Genomic DNA, 19,668 nt, shown 5'->3' on the forward strand with positions numbered 1-19,668 from the left:
TATGGCGGTGATGGTTCTGCTCAGGCAGAGCAGTGCTGATGCTCCTCATAAAGCTGTCGCTGCTGTGAAGGTTCTAGGTGACATCACAAATCCCTTTGGTTACATACACAACAAAGCTGGGTTGTTGTTGTTTACACTCTGCAAGGCCTGTGGAAGTGAGTGACATCATAGCACTGTAGTTCTGAGGGTTCAAGATGGATGCAACAATCTCCTGTTGCTTCTATGAAGGCCGTAATAGACGACATCACCAAACAGCTCCATAGTCACATACACAGCAAAGGAGAGATGTTGTTTACACCTAGTGATGTCAGTGGTATTGAGTGACATCACAGCACAGTGCTAAGGCTCCTGGGCCTGGACACAGCAGCGGCTGCAATATCTCAACGGAGAATACGTTTATATCTATGTGTGTGTGTGCGCATATATATATATATATATATATATATATATATATATATATATTTCTCCGCCGAAATCACTTTTAAACCCATTTCCACCTTTTTTTCCCTTCTCTTCCTCTTACTTTTTTTTCACGTTTTTTTACGTTTTTCTCCTTTTCGCCTCTTTTCTGGGCGTATTATTCTTCTTTTTCTTCTTTTTTTTCGTCTAATGCATACCCCATCAGTGCAGCAATGCTTATTCAATACCGCCAGCAGATGGAGACCCTGGGGGATAATTTTCTAAGGATTTATACTGATTTTTCCTGTCTGAATTTGTCGCACAGAAAGTTGCAGGCCAAATATGTGTGACATTTCTGCGACTTTAGCTTCTAGAGCATTTTTACAACATTATACATAGGTGCTGAATACATAAAAAGCGACTGTTCAGCGACAGACAAGTCGCATCGGCTGAAAGTAGGCCAGAATGTCAGTCCATGTTGGAGCAGGTTTAGATACAGTCTAAAGCATAGATCTCAAAGTCTGTGCACAGAATTTAGCAAGGGCCTCGCACCTTCTGATGCATCAGGTAGGTGCACAATAGCATAGCCTAACCCTCTGTACTTTGGTCTATATTGATGCGGGACATAGACAGCCAGCTGATGACCAATCCATTAGTGCAATGGATGGCTGGAAGCATTTGTCTTTGCCTTTGCAATACCACAGAAGCAATGCATGGTCAATGTACAGCAATGACACACCTGTGTGAACAGCCAGGAGACCCCCCCCCCCCCCCCCCCATGTTATGTTACATAGTTACATAGTTAGTACGGTCGAAAAAAGACATATGTCCATCACGTTCAACCAGGGAATTAAGGGGTAGGGGTGTGGCGCGATATTGGGGAAGGGATGAGATTTTATATTTCTTCATAAGCATTAATCTTATTTTGTCAATTAGGAACATTCAGCACCCACCCGCTATCAAGGCAGCTGCCTATCATGTCATGCCCTACCTGCACAGGTGTGCTGGCTACTCAAATGATCCAATTAAGGAGGCCATTTAGTCAGCAGCAGCAGAAGTCCTGTGCCTGGACGCTCCAACAGGGGCCAGACACAAGCAGAAGCAGAAGCAGCAGAAGCAGCAGCAGCACCACCTTTTGTTTTTTGGCTGCAGCAGCAGCAAGGCCCACAGGGCTGGCTAGCTGGCTAGCCAGCAAGCAGGTAGCAATGAAAGTAGGAATCTTTCTTTTTAACCCTGTAAGGGGGTGGTGCACTGTACCCGAAGATACTGCCATATCGGGTCAATGCATAGGGCGACGGAAGCAAGCTTCGAAATCGGCCCCCGTTCTCAAAAATCCATTTAATATATGGTCCCCAGATAGGGGACGTATCAGATATTAAACTGATAAGAACAGATACTACACTTGATCTTAGCCAAAAGGCCGAGAAGCGATAACCGTGAAAGGGGCGGGCCCAACAAGGTCCCCTTCATGGGCACTATCACTGCTTGCTGTCAGGGAGGCTGCCAGACAATTTTCCATGCACACTCTGGGCTGGGGGGCAGTCAACCACCAGTACACACAGCAGAACCTAAACCCATACCATTATTGCTAAGCAGCAAGACAGGGGCCCATTGCACTCCCACGGGGCCTTTTTAAATGCAATCCATAACCCGGATTTGCCAGGAACCCTTCTTACTCCTCCTACTTGCATGTGACACTGGGCTTAGGATCTGCATAGGAAACACACACACAAGCACACACCTACCTTTGTTGCCTGCAGATGCCTCCTTGGCTGTCCCCAAACGGTATCAAACCAACACCCACGGGAAGCTGTAAGCATAGAGGACATGCCTGCACCCCATTGGACTTACCTGTGTGGGTTAAATCCGGGTTATTTGACAACCTATGGCGGTGATGGTTCTGCTCAGGCAGAGCAGTGCTGATGCTCCTCATAAAGCTGTCGCTGCTGTGAAGGTTCTAGGTGACATCACAAATCCCTTTGGTTACATACACAACAAAGCTGGGTTGTTGTTGTTTACACTCTGCAAGGCCTGTGGAAGTGAGTGACATCATAGCACTGTAGTTCTGAGGGTTCAAGATGGATGCAACAATCTCCTGTTGCTTCTATGAAGGCCGTAATAGACGACATCACCAAACAGCTCCATAGTCACATACACAGCAAAGGAGAGATGTTGTTTACACCTAGTGATGTCAGTGGTATTGAGTGACATCACAGCACAGTGCTAAGGCTCCTGGGCCTGGACACAGCAGCGGCTGCAATATCTCAACGGAGAATACGTTTATATGAATACGTTTATATCTATGTGTGTGTGTGCGCATATATATATATATATATATATATATAAATATATATATATATATATATTTCTCCGCCGAAATCACTTTTAAACCCATTTCCACCTTTTTTTCCCTTCTCTTCCTCTTACTTTTTTTTCACGTTTTTTTACGTTTTTCTCCTTTTCGCCTCTTTTCTGGGCGTATTATCTTCTTTTTCTTCTTTTTTTTTCGTCTAATGCATACCCCATCAGTGCAGCAATAGCTATTCAATACCGCCAGCAGATGGAGACACTGGGGATAATTTTCTAAGGATTATACTGATTTTTCCTGTCTGAATTTGTCGCACAGAAAGTTGCAGGCCAAATATGTGTGACATTTCTGCGACTTTAGCTTCTAGAGCATTTTTACAACATTATACATAGGTGCTGAATACATAAAAAGCGACTGATCAGCGACAGACAAGTCGCATCGGCTGAAAAAGTAGGCCAGAATGTCAGTCCATGTTGGAGCAGGTTTAGATACAGTCCTAAAGCATAGATCTCAAAGTCTGTGCACAGAATTTAGCAAGGGCCTCGCACCTTCTGATGCATCAGGTAGGTGCACAATAGCATAGCCTCACCCTCTGTACTTTGGTCTATATTGATGCGGGACATAGACAGCCAGCTGATGACCAATCCATTAGTGCAATGGATGGCTGGAAGCATTTGTCTTTGCCTTTGCAATACCACAGAAGCAATGCATGGTCAATGTACAGCAATGACACCACCTGTGTGAACAGCCAGGAGACCCCCCCCCCCCCCCACCCCCATGTTATGTTACATAGTTACATAGTTAGTACGGTCGAAAAAAGACATATTGTCCATCACGTTCAACCAGGGAATTAAGGGGTAGGGGTGTTGGCGCGATATTGGGGAAGGGATGAGATTTTATATTTCTTCATAAGCATTAATCTTATTTTGTCAATTAGGAACATTCAGCACCCACCCGCTATCAAGCAGCTGCCTATCATGTCATGCCCTACCTGCACAGGTGTGCTGGCTACTCAAATGATCCAATTAAGGAGGCCATTTAGTCAGCAGCAGCAGATGTCCTGTGCCTGGACGCTCCAACAGGGGCCAGACACAAGCTGAAGCAGAAGCAGCAGAAGCAGCAGCAGCACCACCTTTTGTTTTTTGGCTGCAGCAGCAGCAAGGCCACAGGGCTGGCTAGCTGGCTAGCCAGCAAGCAGGTAGCAAATGAAAGTAGGAATCTTTTCTTTTTAACCCTGTAAGGGGTGTGTGCACTGTACCCGAAGATACTGCCATATCGGGTCAATGCATAGGGCGACGGAAGCAAGCTTCGAAATCGGCCCCCGTTCTCAAAAATCCATTTAATATATGGTCCCCAGATAGGGGACGTATCAGATATTAAACTGATAAGAACAGATACTACACTTGATCTTAGCCAAAAGGCCGAGAAGCGATAACCGTGAAAGGGGCGGGCCCAACAAGGTCCCCTTCATGGGCACTATCACTGCTTGCTGTCAGGGAGGCTGCCAGACAATTTTCCATGCACACTCTGGGCTGGGGGGGGCAGTCCAACACCAGTACACACAGCAGAACCTAACCCATACCATTATTGCTAAGCAGCAAGACAGGGGCCCATTGCACTCCCACGGGGCCTTTTTAATGCAATCCATAACCCGGATTTGCCAGGAACCCTTCTTACTCCTCCTACTTGCATGTGACCCACTGGGCTTAGGATCTGCATAGGAAACACACACACAAGCACACACCTACCTTTGTTGCCTGCAGATGCCTCCTTGGCTGTCCCCAAACGGTATCAAACCAACACCCACGGGAAGCTGTAAGCATAGAGGACATGCCTGCACCCCATTGGACTTACCTGTGTGGGTTAAATCCGGTTATTTGACAACCTATGGCGGTGATGGTTCTGCTCAGCAGAGCAGTGCTGATGCTCCTCATAAAGCTGTCGCTGCTGTGAAGGTTCTAGGTGACATCACAAATCCCTTTGGTTACATACACAACAAAGCTGGGTTGTTGTTGTTTACACTCTGCAAGGCCTGTGGAAGTGAGTGACATCATAGCACTGTAGTTCTGAGGGTTCAAGATGGATGCAACAATCTCCTGTTGCTTCTATGAAGGCCGTAATAGACGACATCACCAAACAGCTCCATAGTCACATACACAGCAAAGGAGAGATGTTGTTTACACCTAGTGATGTCAGTGTATTGAGTGACATCACAGCACAGTGCTAAGGCTCCTGGGCCTGACACAGCAGCGGCTGCAATATCTCAACGGAGAATACGTTTATATCTATGTGTGTGTGTGCGCATATATATATATATATATATATATATATATATATATATATATATATTTCTTTCTCCGCCGAAATCACTTTTAAACCCATTTCCACCTTTTTTTCCTTCTCTTCCTTCTTACTTTTTTTTTCACGTTTTTTTACGTTTTTTCTCCTTTTCGCCTCTTTTCTGGGCGTATTATTCTTCTTTTTCTTCTTTTTTTTCGTCTAATGCATACCCCATCAGTGCAGCAATGCTTATTCAATACCGCCAGCAGATGGAGACACTGGGGGATAATTTTCTAAGGATTTATACTGATTTTTCCTGTCTGAATTTGTCGCACAGAAAGTTGCAGGCCAAATATGTGTGACATTTCTGCGACTTTAGCTTCTAGAGCATTTTTACAACATTATACATAGGTGCTGAATACATAAAAAGCGACTGTTCAGCGACAGACAAGTCGCATCGGCTGAAAGTAGGCCAGAATGTCAGTCCATGTTGGAGCAGGTTTAGATACAGTCTAAAGCATAGATCTCAAAGTCTGTGCACAGAATTTAGCAAGGGCCTCGCACCTTCTGATGCATCAGGTAGGTGCACAATAGCATAGCCTAACCCTCCTGTACTTTGGTCTATATTGATGCGGACATAGACAGCCAGCTGATGACCAATCCATTAGTGCAATGGATGGCTGGAAGCATTTGTCTTTGCCTTTGCAATACCACAGAAGCAATGCCATGGTCAATGTACAAGCAATGACACACCTGTGTGAACAGCCAGGAGACCCCCCCCCCCCCCATGTTATGTTACATAGTTACATAGTTAGTACGGTCGAAAAAAGACATATGTTCCATCAAGTTCAACCAGGGAATTAAGGGGTAGGGGTGTGGCGCGATATTGGGGAAGGGATGAGATTTTATATTTCTTCATAAGCATTAATCTTATTTTGTCAATTAGGAACATCAGCACCCACCCGCTATCAAGGCAAGCTGCCTATCATGTCATGCCCTACCTGCACAGGGTGTGCTGGCTACTCAAATGATCCAATTAAGGAGGCCATTTAGTCAGCAGCAGCAGAAGTCCTGTGCCTGGACGCTCCAACAGGGGCCAGACACAAGCAGAAGCAGAAGCAGCAGAAGCAGCAGCAGCACCACCTTTTGTTTTTTGGCTGCAGCAGCAGCAAGGCCCACAGGGCTGGCTAGCTGGCTAGCCAGCAAGCAGGTAGCAATGAAAGTAGGAATCTTTCTTTTTAACCCTGTAAGGGGGTGGTGCACTGTACCCGAAGATACTGCCATATCGGGTCAATGCATAGGGCGGACGGAAGCAAGCTTCGAAATCGGCCCCCGTTCTCAAAAATCCATTTAATATATGGTCCCCAGATAGGGGACGTATCAGATATAAACTGATAAAGAACAGAAAGGCCGAGAAGCGATAACCGTGAAAGGGGCGGGCCCAACAAGGTCCCCTTCATGGGCACTATCACTGCTTGCTGTCAGGGAGGCTGCCAGACAATTTTCCATGCACACTCTGGGCTGGGGGGCAGTCAACCACCAGTACACACAGCAGAACCTAAACCCATACCATTATTGCTAAGCAGCAAGACAGGGGCCCATTGCACTCCCACGGGGCCTTTTTAAATGCAATCCATAACCCGGATTTGCCAGGAACCCTTCTTACTCCTCCTACTTGCATGTGACACTGGGCTTAGGATCTGCATAGGAAACACACACACAAGCACACACCTACCTTTGTTGCCTGCAGATGCCTCCTTGGCTGTCCCCAAACGGTATCAAACCAACACCCACGGGAAGCTGTAAGCATAGAGGACATGCCTGCACCCCATTGGACTTACCTGTGTGGGTTAAATCCGGGTTATTTGACAACCTATGGCGGTGATGGTTCTGCTCAGGCAGAGCAGTGCTGATGCTCCTCATAAAGCTGTCGCTGCTGTGAAGGTTCTAGGTGACATCACAAATCCCTTTGGTTACATACACAACAAAGCTGGGTTGTTGTTGTTTACACTCTGCAAGGCCTGTGGAAGTGAGTGACATCATAGCACTGTAGTTCTGAGGGTTCAAGATGGATGCAACAATCTCCTGTTGCTTCTATGAAGGCCGTAATAGACGACATCACCAAACAGCTCCATAGTCACATACACAGCAAAGGAGAGATGTTGTTTACACCTAGTGATGTCAGTGGTATTGAGTGACATCACAGCACAGTGCTAAGGCTCCTGGGCCTGGACACAGCAGCGGCTGCAATATCTCAACGGAGAATACGTTTATATCTATGTGTGTGTGTGCGCATATATATATATATATATATATATATATATATATATATATATTTCTCCGCCGAAATCACTTTTAAACCCATTTCCACCTTTTTTTCCCTTCTCTTCCTCTTACTTTTTTTTCACGTTTTTTTACGTTTTTCTCCTTTTCGCCTCTTTTCTGGGCGTATTATTCTTCTTTTTCTTCTTTTTTTTCGTCTAATGCATACCCCATCAGTGCAGCAATGCTTATTCAATACCGCCAGCAGATGGAGACACTGGGGGATAATTTTCTAAGGATTTATACTGATTTTTCCTGTCTGAATTTGTCGCACAGAAAGTTGCAGGCCAAATATGTGTGACATTTCTGCGACTTTAGCTTCTAGAGCATTTTTACAACATTATACATAGGTGCTGAATACATAAAAAGCGACTGTTCAGCGACAGACAAGTCGCATCGGCTGAAAGTAGGCCAGAATGTCAGTCCATGTTGGAGCAGGTTTAGATACAGTCTAAAGCATAGATCTCAAAGTCTGTGCACAGAATTTAGCAAGGGCCTCGCACCTTCTGATGCATCAGGTAGGTGCACAATAGCATAGCCTAACCCTCTGTACTTTGGTCTATATTGATGCGGGACATAGACAGCCAGCTGATGACCAATCCATTAGTGCAATGGATGGCTGGAAGCATTTGTCTTTGCCTTTGCAATACCACAGAAGCAATGCATGGTCAATGTACAGCAATGACACACCTGTGTGAACAGCCAGGAGACCCCCCCCCCCCCCCCCCCATGTTATGTTACATAGTTACATAGTTAGTACGGTCGAAAAAAGACATATGTCCATCACGTTCAACCAGGGAATTAAGGGGTAGGGGTGTGGCGCGATATTGGGGAAGGGATGAGATTTTATATTTCTTCATAAGCATTAATCTTATTTTGTCAATTAGGAACATTCAGCACCCACCCGCTATCAAGGCAGCTGCCTATCATGTCATGCCCTACCTGCACAGGTGTGCTGGCTACTCAAATGATCCAATTAAGGAGGCCATTTAGTCAGCAGCAGCAGAAGTCCTGTGCCTGGACGCTCCAACAGGGGCCAGACACAAGCAGAAGCAGAAGCAGCAGAAGCAGCAGCAGCACCACCTTTTGTTTTTTGGCTGCAGCAGCAGCAAGGCCCACAGGGCTGGCTAGCTGGCTAGCCAGCAAGCAGGTAGCAATGAAAGTAGGAATCTTTCTTTTTAACCCTGTAAGGGGGTGGTGCACTGTACCCGAAGATACTGCCATATCGGGTCAATGCATAGGGCGACGGAAGCAAGCTTCGAAATCGGCCCCCGTTCTCAAAAATCCATTTAATATATGGTCCCCAGATAGGGGACGTATCAGATATTAAACTGATAAGAACAGATACTACACTTGATCTTAGCCAAAAGGCCGAGAAGCGATAACCGTGAAAGGGGCGGGCCCAACAAGGTCCCCTTCATGGGCACTATCACTGCTTGCTGTCAGGGAGGCTGCCAGACAATTTTCCATGCACACTCTGGGCTGGGGGGCAGTCAACCACCAGTACACACAGCAGAACCTAAACCCATACCATTATTGCTAAGCAGCAAGACAGGGGCCCATTGCACTCCCACGGGGCCTTTTTAAATGCAATCCATAACCCGGATTTGCCAGGAACCCTTCTTACTCCTCCTACTTGCATGTGACACTGGGCTTAGGATCTGCATAGGAAACACACACACAAGCACACACCTACCTTTGTTGCCTGCAGATGCCTCCTTGGCTGTCCCCAAACGGTATCAAACCAACACCCACGGGAAGCTGTAAGCATAGAGGACATGCCTGCACCCCATTGGACTTACCTGTGTGGGTTAAATCCGGGTTATTTGACAACCTATGGCGGTGATGGTTCTGCTCAGGCAGAGCAGTGCTGATGCTCCTCATAAAGCTGTCGCTGCTGTGAAGGTTCTAGGTGACATCACAAATCCCTTTGTTTACATACACAACAAAGCTGGGTTGTTGTTGTTTACACTCTGCAAGGCCTGTGGAAGTGAGTGACATCATAGCACTGTAGTTCTGAGGGTTCAAGATGGATGCATCAATCTCCTGTTGCTTCTATGAAGGCCGTAATAGACGACATCACCAAACAGCTCCATAGTCACATACACAGCAAAGGAGAGATGTTGTTTACACCTAGTGATGTCAGTGGTATTGAGTGACATCACAGCACAGTGCTAAGGCTCCTGGGCCTGGACACAGCAGCGGCTGCAATATCTCAACGGAGAATACGTTTATATCTATGTGTGTGTGTGCGCATATATATATATATATATATATATATATATATATATATATATATATTTCTCCGCCGAAATCACTTTTAAACCCATTTCCACCTTTTTTTCCCTTCTCTTCCTCTTACTTTTTTTTCAAGTTTTTTTACGTTTTTCTCCTTTTCGCCTCTTTTCTGGGCGTATTATTCTTCTTTTTCTTCTTTTTTTTCGTCTAATGCATACCCCATCAGTGCAGCAATGCTTATTCAATACCGCCAGCAGATGGAGACACTGGGGGATAATTTTCTAAGGATTTATACTGATTTTTCCTGTCTGAATTTGTCGCACAGAAAGTTGCAGGCCAAATATGTGTGACATTTCTGCGACTTTAGCTTCTAGAGCATTTTTACAACATTATACATAGGTGCTGAATACATAAAAAGCGACTGTTCAGCGACAGACAAGTCGCATCGGCTGAAAGTAGGCCAGAATGTCAGTCCATGTTGGAGCAGGTTTAGATACAGTCTAAAGCATAGATCTCAAAGTCTGTGCACAGAATTTAGCAAGGGCCTCGCACCTTCTGATGCATCAGGTAGGTGCACAATAGCATAGCCTAACCCTCTGTACTTTGGTCTATATTGATGCGGGACATAGACAGCCAGCTGATGACCAATCCATTAGTGCAATGGATGGCTGGAAGCATTTGTCTTTGCCTTTGCAATACCACAGAAGCAATGCATGGTCAATGTACAGCAATGACACACCTGTGTGAACAGCCAGGAGACCCCCCCCCCCCCCATGTTATGTTACATAGTTACATAGTTAGTACGGTCGAAAAAAGACATATGTCCATCACGTTCAACCAGGGAATTAAGGGGTAGGGGTGTGGCGCGATATTGGGGAAGGGATGAGATTTTATATTTCTTCATAAGCATTAATCTTATTTTGTCAATTAGGAACATTCAGCACCCACCCGCTATCAAGGCAGCTGCCTATCATGTCATGCCCTACCTGCACAGGTGTGCTGGCTACTCAAATGATCCAATTAAGGAGGCCATTTAGTCAGCAGCAGCAGAAGTCCTGTGCCTGGACGCTCCAACAGGGGCCAGACACAAGCAGAAGCAGAAGCAGCAGAAGCAGCAGCAGCACCACCTTTTGTTTTTTGGCTGCAGCAGCAGCAAGGCCCACAGGGCTGGCTAGCTGGCTAGCCAGCAAGCAGGTAGCAATGAAAGTAGGAATCTTTCTTTTTAACCCTGTAAGGGGGTGGTGCACTGTACCCGAAGATACTGCCATATCGGGTCAATGCATAGGGCGACGGAAGCAAGCTTCGAAATCGGCCCCCGTTCTCAAAAATCCATTTAATATATGGTCCCCAGATAGGGGACGTATCAGATATTAAACTGATAAGAACAGATACTACACTTGATCTTAGCCAAAAGGCCGAGAAGCGATAACCGTGAAAGGGGCGGGCCCAACAAGGTCCCCTTCATGGGCACTATCACTGCTTGCTGTCAGGGAGGCTGCCAGACAATTTTCCATGCACACTCTGGGCTGGGGGGCAGTCAACCACCAGTACACACAGCAGAACCTAAACCCATACCATTATTGCTAAGCAGCAAGACAGGGGCCCATTGCACTCCCACGGGGCCTTTTTAAATGCAATCCATAACCCGGATTTGCCAGGAACCCTTCTTACTCCTCCTACTTGCATGTGACACTGGGCTTAGGATCTGCATAGGAAACACACACACAAGCACACACCTACCTTTGTTGCCTGCAGATGCCTCCTTGGCTGTCCCCAAACGGTATCAAACCAACACCCACGGGAAGCTGTAAGCATAGAGGACATGCCTGCACCCCATTGGACTTACCTGTGTGGGTTAAATCCGGGTTATTTGACAACCTATGGCGGTGATGGTTCTGCTCAGGCAGAGCAGTGCTGATGCTCCTCATAAAGCTGTCGCTGCTGTGAAGGTTCTAGGTGACATCACAAATCCCTTTGGTTACATACACAACAAAGCTGGGTTGTTGTTGTTTACACTCTGCAAGGCCTGTGGAAGTGAGTGACATCATAGCACTGTAGTTCTGAGGGTTCAAGATGGATGCAACAATCTCCTGTTGCTTCTATGAAGGCCGTAATAGACGACATCACCAAACAGCTCCATAGTCACATACACAGCAAAGGAGAGATGTTGTTTACACCTAGTGATGTCAGTGGTATTGAGTGACATCACAGCACAGTGCTAAGGCTCCTGGGCCTGGACACAGCAGCGGCTGCAATATCTCAACGGAGAATACGTTTATATCTATGTGTGTGTGTGCGCATATATATATATATATATATATATATATATATATATATATATATATATATTCTCCGCCGAAATCACTTTTAAACCCATTTCCACCTTTTTTTCCCTTCTCTTCCTCTTACTTTTTTTTCACGTTTTTTTACGTTTTTCTCCTTTTCGCCTCTTTTCTGGGCGTATTATTCTTCTTTTTCTTCTTTTTTTTCGTCTAATGCATACCCCATCAGTGCAGCAATGCTTATTCAATACCGCCAGCAGATGGAGACACTGGGGGATAATTTTCTAAGGATTTATACTGATTTTTCCTGTCTGAATTTGTCGCACAGAAAGTTGCAGGCCAAATATGTGTGACATTTCTGCGACTTTAGCTTCTAGAGCATTTTTACAACATTATACATAGGTGCTGAATACATAAAAAGCGACTGTTCAGCGACAGACAAGTCGCATCGGCTGAAAGTAGGCCAGAATGTGTCCATGTTGGAGCAGGTTTAGATACAGTCTAAAGCATAGATCTCAAAGTCTGTGCACAGAATTTAGCAAGGGCCTCGCACCTTCTGATGCATCAGGTAGGTGCACAATAGCATAGCCTAACCCTCTGTACTTTGGTCTATATTGATGCGGGACATAGACAGCCAGCTGATGACCAATCCATTAGTGCAATGGATGGCTGGAAGCATTTGTCTTTGCCTTTGCAATACCACAGAAGCAATGCATGGTCAATGTACAGCAATGACACACCTGTGTGAACAGCCAGGAGACCCCCCCCCCCCCCCCCCCCCCATGTTATGTTACATAGTTACATAGTTAGTACGGTCGAAAAAAGACATATGTCCATCACGTTCAACCAGGGAATTAAGGGGTAGGGGTGTGGCGCGATATTGGGGAAGGGATGAGATTTTATATTTCTTCATAAGCATTAATCTTATTTTGTCAATTAGGAACATTCAGCACCCACCCGCTATCAAGGCAGCTGCCTATCATGTCATGCCCTACCTGCACAGGTGTGCTGGCTACTCAAATGATCCAATTAAGGAGGCCATTTAGTCAGCAGCAGCAGAAGTCCTGTGCCTGGACGCTCCAACAGGGGCCAGACACAAGCAGAAGCAGAAGCAGCAGAAGCAGCAGCAGCACCACCTTTTGTTTTTTGGCTGCAGCAGCAGCAAGGCCCACAGGGCTGGCTAGCTGGCTAGCCAGCAAGCAGGTAGCAATGAAAGTAGGAATTTTTAACCCTGTAAGGGGGTGGTGCACTGTACCCGAAGATACTGCCATATCGGGTCAATGCATAGGGCGACGGAAGCAAGCTTCGAAATCGGCCCCCGTTCTCAAAAATCCATTTAATATATGGTCCCCAGATAGGGGACGTATCAGATATTAAACTGATAAGAACAGATACTACACTTGATCTTAGCCTAAAGGCCGAGAAGCGATAACCGTGAAAGGGGCGGGCCCAACAAGGTCCCCTTCATGGGCACTATCACTGCTTGCTGTCAGGGAGGCTGCCAGACAATTTTCCATGCACACTCTGGGCTGGGGGGCAGTCAACCACCAGTACACACAGCAGAACCTAAACCCATACCATTATTGCTAAGCAGCAAGACAGGGGCCTATTGCACTCCCACGGGGCCTTTTTAAATGCAATCCATAACCCGGATTTGCCAGGAACCCTTCTTACTCCTCCTACTTGCATGTGACACTGGGCTTAGGATCTGCATAGGAAACACACACACAAGCACACACCTACCTTTGTTGCCTGCAGATGCCTCCTTGGCTGTCCCCAAACGGTATCAAACCAACACCCACGGGAAGCTGTAAGCATAGAGGACATGCCTGCACCCCATTGGACTTACCTGTGTGGGTTAAATCCGGGTTATTTGACAACCTATGGCGGTGATGGTTCTGCTCAGGCAGAGCAGTGCTGATGCTCCTCATAAAGCTGTCGCTGCTGTGAAGGTTCTAGGTGACATCACAAATCCCTTTGGTTACATACACAACAAAGCTGGGTTGTTGTTGTTTACACTCTGCAAGGCCTGTGGAAGTGAGTGACATCATAGCACTGTAGTTCTGAGGGTTCAAGATGGATGCAACAATCTCCTGTTGCTTCTATGAAGGCCGTAATAGACGACATCACCAAACAGCTCCATAGTCACATACACAGCAAAGGAGAGATGTTGTTTACACCTAGTGATGTCAGTGGTATTGAGTGACATCACAGCACAGTGCTAAGGCTCCTGGGCCTGGACACAGCAGCGGCTGCAATATCTCAACGGAGAATACGTTTATATCTATGTGTGTGTGTGCGCATATATATATATATATATATATATATATATATATATATATATTTCTCCGCCGAAATCACTTTTAAACCCATTTCCACCTTTTTTTCCCTTCTCTTCCTCTTACTTTTTTTTCACGTTTTTTTACGTTTTTCTCCTTTTCGCCTCTTTTCTGGGCGTATTATTCTTCTTTTTCTTCTTTTTTTTCGTCTAATGCATACCCCATCAGTGCAGCAATGCTTATTCAATACCGCCAGCAGATGGAGACACTGGGGGATAATTTTCTAAGGATTTATACTGATTTTTCCTGTCTGAATTTGTCGCACAGAAAGTTGCAGGCCAAATATGTGTGACATTTCTGCGACTTTAGCTTCTAGAGCATTTTTACAACATTATACATAGGTGCTGAATACATAAAAAGCGACTGTTCAGCGACAGACAAGTCGCATCGGCTGAAAGTAGGCCAGAATGTCAGTCCATGTTGGAGCAGGTTTAGATACAGTCTAAAGCATAGATCTCAAAGTCTGTGCACAGAATTTAGCAAGGGCCTCGCACCTTCTGATGCATCAGGTAGGTGCACAATAGCATAGCCTAACCCTCTGTACTTTGGTCTATATTGATGCGGGACATAGACAGCCAGCTGATGACCAATCCATTAGTGCAATGGATGGCTGGAAGCATTTGTCTTTGCCTTTGCAATACCACAGAAGCAATGCATGGTCAATGTACAGCAATGACACACCTGTGTGAACAGCCAGGAGACCCCCCCCCCCCCCCCCATGTTATGTTACATAGTTACATAGTTAGTACGGTCGAAAAAAGACATATGTCCATCACGTTCAACCAGGGAATTAAGGGGTAGGGGTGTGGCGCGATATTGGGGAAGGGATGAGATTTTATATTTCTTCATAAGCATTAATCTTATTTTGTCAATTAGGAACATTCAGCACCCACCCGCTATCAAGGCAGCTGCCTATCATGTCATGCCCTACCTGCACAGGTGTGCTGGCTACTCAAATGATCCAATTAAGGAGGCCATTTAGTCAGCAGCAGCAGAAGTCCTGTGCCTGGACGCTCCAACAGGGGCCAGACACAAGCAGAAGCAGAAGCAGCAGAAGCAGCAGCAGCACCACCTTTTGTTTTTTGGCTGCAGCAGCAGCAAGGCCCACAGGGCTGGCTAGCTGGCTAGCCAGCAAGCAGGTAGCAATGAAAGTAGGAATCTTTCTTTTTAACCCTGTAAGGGGGTGGTGCACTGTACCCGAAGATACTGCCATATCGGGTCAATGCATAGGGCGACGGAAGCAAGCTTCGAAATCGGCCCCCGTTCTCAAAAATCCATTTAATATATGGTCCCCAGATAGGGGACGTATCAGATATTAAACTGATAAGAACAGATACTACACTTGATCTTAGCCAAAAGGCCGAGAAGCGATAACCGTGAAAGGGGCGGGCCCAACAAGGTCCCCTTCATGGGCACTATCACTGCTTGCTGTCAGGGAGGCTGCCAGACAATTTTCCATGCACACTCTGGGCTGGGGGGCAGTCAACCACCAGTACACACAGCAGAACCTAAACCCATACCATTATTGCTAAGCAGCAAGACAGGGGCCCATTGCACTCCCACGGGGCCTTTTTAAATGCAATCCATAACCCGGATTTGCCAGGAACCCTTCTTACTCCTCCTACTTGCATGTGACACTGGGCTTAGGATCTGCATAGGAAACACACACACAAGCACACACCTACCTTTGTTGCCTGCAGATGCCTCCTTGGCTGTCCCCAAACGGTATCAAACCAACACCCACGGGAAGCTGTAAGCATAGAGGACATGCCTGCACCCCATTGGACTTACCTGTGTGGGTTAAATCCGGGTTATTTGACAACCTATGGCGGTGATGGTTCTGCTCAGGCAGAGCAGTGCTGATGCTCCTCATAAAGCTGTCGCTGCTGTGAAGGTTCTAGGTGACATCACAAATCCCTTTGGTTACATACACAACAAAGCTGGGTTGTTGTTGTTTACACTCTGCAAGGCCTGTGGAAGTGAGTGACATCATAGCACTGTAGTTCTGAGGGTTCAAGATGGATGCAACAATCTCCTGTTGCTTCTATGAAGGCCGTAATAGACGACATCACCAAACAGCTCCATAGTCACATACACAGCAAAGGAGAGATGTTGTTTACACCTAGTGATGTCAGTGGTATTGAGTGACATCACAGCACAGTGCTAAGGCTCCTGGGCCTGGACACAGCAGCGGCTGCAATATCTCAACGGAGAATACGTTTATATCTATGTGTGTGTGTGCGCATATATATATATATATATATATATATATATATATATATATATATATATTTCTCCGCCGAAATCACTTTTAAACCCATTTCCACCTTTTTTTTCCTTCTCTTCCTCTTACTTTTTTTTCACGTTTTTTTACGTTTTTCTCCTTTTCGCCTCTTTTCTGGGCGTATTATTCTTCTTTTTCTTCTTTTTTTTCGTCTAATGCATACCCCATCAGTGCAGCAATGCTTATTCAATACCGCCAGCAGATGGAGACACTGGGGGATAATTTTCTAAGGATTTATACTGATTTTTCCTGTCTGAATTTGTCGCACAGAAAGTTGCAGGCCAAATATGTGTGACATTTCTGCGACTTTAGCTTCTAGAGCATTTTTACAACATTATACATAGGTGCTGAATACATAAAAAGCGACTGTTCAGCGACAGACAAGTCGCATCGGCTGAAAGTAGGCCAGAATGTCAGTCCATGTTGGAGCAGGTTTAGATACAGTCTAAAGCATAGATCTCAAAGTCTGTGCACAGAATTTAGCAAGGGCCTCGCACCTTCTGATGCATCAGGTAGGTGCACAATAGCATAGCCTAACCCTCTGTACTTTGGTCTATATTGATGCGGGACATAGACAGCCAGCTGATGACCAATCCATTAGTGCAATGGATGGCTGGAAGCATTTGTCTTTGCCTTTGCAATACCACAGAAGCAATGCATGGTCAATGTACAGCAATGACACACCTGTGTGAACAGCCAGGAGACCCCCCCCCCCCCCCCCCATGTTATGTTACATAGTTACATAGTTAGTACGGTCGAAAAAAGACATATGTCCATCACGTTCAACCAGGGAATTAAGGGGTAGGGGTGTGGCGCGATATTGGGGAAGGGATGAGATTTTATATTTCTTCATAAGCATTAATCTTATTTTGTCAATTAGGAACATTCAGCACCCACCCGCTATCAAGGCAGCTGCCTATCATGTCATGCCCTACCTGCACAGGTGTGCTGGCTACTCAAATGATCCAATTAAGGAGGCCATTTAGTCAGCAGCAGCAGAAGTCCTGTGCCTGGACGCTCCAACAGGGGCCAGACACAAGCAGAAGCAGAAGCAGCAGAAGCAGCAGCAGCACCACCTTTTGTTTTTTGGCTGCAGCAGCAGCAAGGCCCACAGGGCTGGCTAGCTGGCTAGCCAGCAAGCAGGTAGCAATGAAAGTAGGAATCTTTCTTTTTAACCCTGTAAGGGGGTGGTGCACTGTACCCGAAGATACTGCCATATCGGGTCAATGCATAGGGCGACGGAAGCAAGCTTCGAAATCGGCCCCCGTTCTCAAAAATCCATTTAATATATGGTCCCCAGATAGGGGACGTATCAGATATTAAACTGATAAGAACAGATACTACACTTGATCTTAGCCAAAAGGCCGAGAAGCGATAACCGTGAAAGGGGCGGGCCCAACAAGGTCCCCTTCATGGGCACTATCACTGCTTGCTGTCAGGGAGGCTGCCAGACAATTTTCCATGCACACTCTGGGCTGGGGGGCAGTCAACCACCAGTACACACAGCAGAACCTAAACCCATACCATTATTGCTAAGCAGCAAGACAGGGGCCCATTGCACTCCCACGGGGCCTTTTTAAATGCAATCCATAACCCGGATTTGCCAGGAACCCTTCTTACTCCTCCTACTTGCATGTGACACTGGGCTTAGGATCTGCATAGGAAACACACACACAAGCACACACCTACCTTTGTTGCCTGCAGATGCCTCCTTGGCTGTCCCCAAACGGTATCAAACCAACACCCACGGGAAGCTGTAAGCATAGAGGACATGCCTGCACCCCATTGGACTTACCTGTGTGGGTTAAATCCGGGTTATTTGACAACCTATGGCGGTGATGGTTCTGCTCAGGCAGAGCAGTGCTGATGCTCCTCATAAAGCTGTCGCTGCTGTGAAGGTTCTAGGTGACATCACAAATCCCTTTGGTTACATACACAACAAAGCTGGGTTGTTGTTGTTTACACTCTGCAAGGCCTGTGGAAGTGAGTGACATCATAGCACTGTAGTTCTGAGGGTTCAAGATGGATGCAACAATCTCCTGTTGCTTCTATGAAGGCCGTAATAGACGACATCACCAAACAGCTCCATAGTCACATACACAGCAAAGGAGAGATGTTGTTTACACCTAGTGATGTCAGTGGTATTGAGTGACATCACAGCACAGTGCTAAGGCTCCTGGGCCTGGACACAGCAGCGGCTGCAATATCTCAACGGAGAATACGTTTATATCTATGTGTGTGTGTGCGCATATATATATATATATATATATATATATATATATATATATATATTTCTCCGCCGAAATCACTTTTAAACCCATTTCCACCTTTTTTTCCCTTCTCTTCCTCTTACTTTTTTTTCACGTTTTTTTACGTTTTTCTCCTTTTCGCCTCTTTTCTGGGCGTATTATTCTTCTTTTTCTTCTTTTTTTTCGTCTAATGCATACCCCATCAGTGCAGCAATGCTTATTCAATACCGCCAGCAGATGGAGACACTGGGGGATAATTTTCTAAGGATTTATACTGATTTTTCCTGTCTGAATTTGTCGCACAGAAAGTTGCAGGCCAAATATGTGTGACATTTCTGCGACTTTAGCTTCTAGAGCATTTTTACAACATTATACATAGGTGCTGAATACATAAAAAGCGACTGTTCAGCGACAGACAAGTCGCATCGGCTGAAAGTAGGCCAGAATGTCAGTCCATGTTGGAGCAGGTTTAGATACAGTCTAAAGCATAGATCTCAAAGTCTGTGCACAGAATTTAGCAAGGGCCTCGCACCTTCTGATGCATCAGGTAGGTGCACAATAGCATAGCCTAACCCTCTGTACTTTGGTCTATATTGATGCGGGACATAGACAGCCAGCTGATGACCAATCCATTAGTGCAATGGATGGCTGGAAGCATTTGTCTTTGCCTTTGCAATACCACAGAAGCAATGCATGGTCAATGTACAGCAATGACACACCTGTGTGAACAGCCAGGAGACCCCCCCATGTTATGTTACATAGTTACATAGTTAGTACGGTCGAAAAAAGACATATGTCCATCACGTTCAACCAGGGAATTAAGGGGTAGGGGTGTGGCGCGATATTGGGGAAGGGATGAGATTTTATATTTCTTCATAAGCATTAATCTTATTTTGTCAATTAGGAACATTCAGCACCCACCCGCTATCAAGGCAGCTGCCTATCATGTCATGCCCTACCTGCACAG

The 19,668-nt window shown here is 45.9% G+C and overlaps 7 non-coding genes and 1 pseudogene across 7 annotated transcripts; all 8 read right to left on the minus strand.

Moving 5' to 3' along the window:
• Window positions 1–1,640: 1,640 nt before the first annotated feature.
• Window positions 1,641–1,831, minus strand: LOC130333428 (U2 spliceosomal RNA). Its single transcript, XR_008875610.1, has one exon. It is a non-coding gene; the product is annotated as a U2 spliceosomal RNA (small nuclear RNA).
• A 2,118-nt stretch (window positions 1,832–3,949) lies between these two features.
• LOC130333380 (U2 spliceosomal RNA) lies at window positions 3,950–4,140 on the minus strand. The gene has a single exon (XR_008875586.1). It is a non-coding gene; the product is annotated as a U2 spliceosomal RNA (small nuclear RNA).
• Window positions 4,141–6,239: 2,099 nt separating this feature from the next.
• LOC130333415 (U2 spliceosomal RNA) lies at window positions 6,240–6,409 on the minus strand (annotated as a pseudogene).
• Window positions 6,410–8,501: 2,092 nt separating this feature from the next.
• Window positions 8,502–8,692, minus strand: LOC130333429 (U2 spliceosomal RNA). The gene has a single exon (XR_008875611.1). It is a non-coding gene; the product is annotated as a U2 spliceosomal RNA (small nuclear RNA).
• A 2,091-nt stretch (window positions 8,693–10,783) lies between these two features.
• LOC130333430 (U2 spliceosomal RNA) lies at window positions 10,784–10,974 on the minus strand. Its single transcript, XR_008875612.1, has one exon. It is a non-coding gene; the product is annotated as a U2 spliceosomal RNA (small nuclear RNA).
• A 2,094-nt stretch (window positions 10,975–13,068) lies between these two features.
• Window positions 13,069–13,259, minus strand: LOC130333388 (U2 spliceosomal RNA). The gene has a single exon (XR_008875593.1). It is a non-coding gene; the product is annotated as a U2 spliceosomal RNA (small nuclear RNA).
• A 2,090-nt stretch (window positions 13,260–15,349) lies between these two features.
• LOC130333432 (U2 spliceosomal RNA) lies at window positions 15,350–15,540 on the minus strand. Its single transcript, XR_008875613.1, has one exon. It is a non-coding gene; the product is annotated as a U2 spliceosomal RNA (small nuclear RNA).
• Window positions 15,541–17,637: 2,097 nt separating this feature from the next.
• Window positions 17,638–17,828, minus strand: LOC130333434 (U2 spliceosomal RNA). Its single transcript, XR_008875615.1, has one exon. It is a non-coding gene; the product is annotated as a U2 spliceosomal RNA (small nuclear RNA).
• Window positions 17,829–19,668: the final 1,840 nt, after the last annotated feature.

This window comes from Hyla sarda, unplaced genomic scaffold, assembly GCF_029499605.1.
Source record: "Hyla sarda isolate aHylSar1 unplaced genomic scaffold, aHylSar1.hap1 scaffold_408, whole genome shotgun sequence".
In the NCBI taxonomy this organism is placed as follows: domain Eukaryota; kingdom Metazoa; phylum Chordata; class Amphibia; order Anura; family Hylidae; genus Hyla; species Hyla sarda.